General features: G+C 58.3%; 1 long non-coding RNA gene across 1 annotated transcript in view; it reads right to left on the bottom strand.

Annotated features, from left to right (window-relative positions):
- Positions 1-1,410, bottom strand: part of LOC107182732 — a 209,918-nt gene extending 208,508 nt beyond the window's left edge. Inside the window, exon 1 of the long non-coding RNA XR_001513463.1 lies at positions 1,318-1,410. This is a non-coding gene — a long non-coding RNA (uncharacterized LOC107182732). The remainder of the gene's footprint in view (positions 1-1,317) is intronic.
- Between the last annotated feature and the right edge of the window lie 963 nt (positions 1,411-2,373).

Genomic DNA, 2,373 nt, shown 5'->3' with positions numbered 1-2,373 from the left:
ACAAGGTTTGGGTCCAGGTGAGCCGCTGGCAAGTTGGAGATGGAAGTTCATTCGAGAACCGTTTTCCACCCGCAGGTGTGACCAGGGCGGGTGTTGGAGACGGTCCCCCGGTGTGTGTCCCTGCAGGAAGGCGAGTGTTCCAGCCTATAGCACCTCTGGCCCTAGTTTAACAGCTCAGGGGTCAGGGGTCTGGCCTGTTCTCAACCAAATGGGGGAAGATGGGCCCTCACTCGGCCGGGCCTTAACCAGCAGGACCACGTGCCCCGTGCATGTTGACAGGTTTCTAAACTGGCCGTTCGGAGAGCCACCCCGGGGGACACCCAGGGGAGTCCACGGCTCTTTATAACCCAGGAACGTGTGCACCTGGAGACAGAGCTAAAGCTCTGTGCCGACGTGGGGGAGTGTCTGTGTGTCTGTCCGTTGAACGAGAACCCAGTCTTCCCCGCCCCCAGACGCCTTCTCCTCTCGGGGTGATGAGCACCCCTGCTTCTCCCACGGGGCAGCCGAGCTTCCTGCCCACCAGGTAGACCCCACTGAACCTCCCGACTCCCCCGCCCACCTACCTGTGACTTCCGGCGGGGACTCCCTTCACTTCCTCCTATGCTCCCTGCCTGTGATAAGACTCATCGTGCAGGGGCTGGTGAGCATTAAATTGGGGAAACCAATGTTCCCCAAACCCTAGTCCCTGCCGCTTCATCCATGATCGTTGTCATTACGTTATTCCAAGTCCATAAACTCTTATCAGGATCCAGTAAGTCCGGGGAGAGACCAAGTCCAGACAAACTCAGAAAGGACTGAAACGGTGGGAAGGACATCAGCCCATCCCCATCCGAGGCCCCTCTCCCGGGTTTCGCATTTCCTCTGCCTTCACCTGGGCCTGTCCGGCCACGTGATCTGCAAACCTGTTTCTGATGGACGTGAACGTCTTTGGAGCAGCCCGGGGCCCTCTTGCAACCTCCCTGCCCGTTTTGTCCATGTTCTTCTACACATGAGCGCACTGAGGCTCGAGGGGAACGACCTTCCCAAGGTCAAAGGCCTGGCTGGTGGCAGAACTGGAATGCAGGGCGCCCAGACCACAGCCACCCTTCCACCCAGGGCCTCCTCCCTCCCCGACCCACTCGGGGCCTGACAGTGGGGTCTACCTACGCGTCTGGAGGCGAGTGGCAAGGATGACTGGGAACTTGCATGGGGCCACTGAGTCCCCTTCACCATTGAGCGCATCCCCAGGGAGCCTGCCCATCGCCATGACAACACTCCTCTGGTCCTTGCTCCTTTCCCCTCCCAGGACTGCCTCCTGCAGTCCCACACCCTGCTCACCCTCTAAGGGAGATAACGTCGGGGATCCCTCTCCAAACTGGCGGCAAACGGAGGCTCAGAGAGGTGGCATCCCCGCCCAGGTGTGGGGCCAGGCGGCTCCTCATTCCTATTTGAGAGCCAACCAGACAATTAAAAGGGCCTCCACGTGACCACTGCCCGTTTTCTCAACACTCATCACCGAGGCCGGCCGGGGCCGGATCCCAGGCCCGTGGCCCAGCCCAGCTGGCTCTCATTCTCTGGCTCCCCAGGCCAGGTCAGGCCTGGCTGTGTGGTTTCACCAAATTGTGTTATTTTGAAAACCTGACATCTGTAGCCAGATGCCCGCAGGCAGGCACTGCCCTTTTCCGCCCGTCCGAGCAAGGAAATGGACCTGCCACGGCAGTGTGCGCGTCGCCGGGCTGCGGACCTATTTGGAGAACTGAATCTCGCTTCTTACTTTATTTTTCACTGATATCAGTTGCTTCCACGCAGGCAGAGCTTCCTCTCGAGTGGGAACGGGGCGCCCCCTAGCGGCCACCCGCTCAACTGCAGCCACAAGAAAGACATCACCGTGGTCACCTTGGACCAAAGTGGTGTGCTCAGGGGAGAGTTTTGTTTTTGTTTTTCTTTTCTCATCGGGGAGAGCTTTAACACTCATTCTTCTTTCCTCACGCAACAGGGCTGGCCTAACAGTCACAGTTCTCGACAGCCCCCCTAGAGCAGCGGTCGCCAACCTTTCGGACCTTACGGACCAGCAGTGGTCCACGGACCACCGGTTGGCGACCACTGGTCCAGGTGACATGTGCTCAGTGAGCCCAGCATTACCCATGCAAGGTCTGGCAGGCAGGGGTCCGGAGGGTCTCTGTGCTGTGAGCTAAGATTTTCTCATTCTAAGACGCAGATGGTTTTTGGATTTGGTGATTCTGATTTTCAGATCTGTGTCTCTGAGATTCATTTCTGAGGGCTGCCCTACCAAATGACCACGAACTGGGTGTCTTAAAGCGACAGAGATTTCTTCTCTCTCAGCTCTGGAGACCAGAAGTCTGAAATCAGGGTGTTGGCAGGGCGGGGTCCCTT

The sequence above is a fragment of the Myotis davidii genome, unplaced genomic scaffold, assembly GCF_000327345.1.
Source record: "Myotis davidii unplaced genomic scaffold, ASM32734v1 scaffold174, whole genome shotgun sequence".
Classification (NCBI taxonomy): Eukaryota; Metazoa; Chordata; class Mammalia; order Chiroptera; family Vespertilionidae; genus Myotis; species Myotis davidii.
The sequence above is the reverse complement of the archived record's forward strand: the minus strand, read 5'-3'. Positions and strand labels throughout refer to the sequence as shown.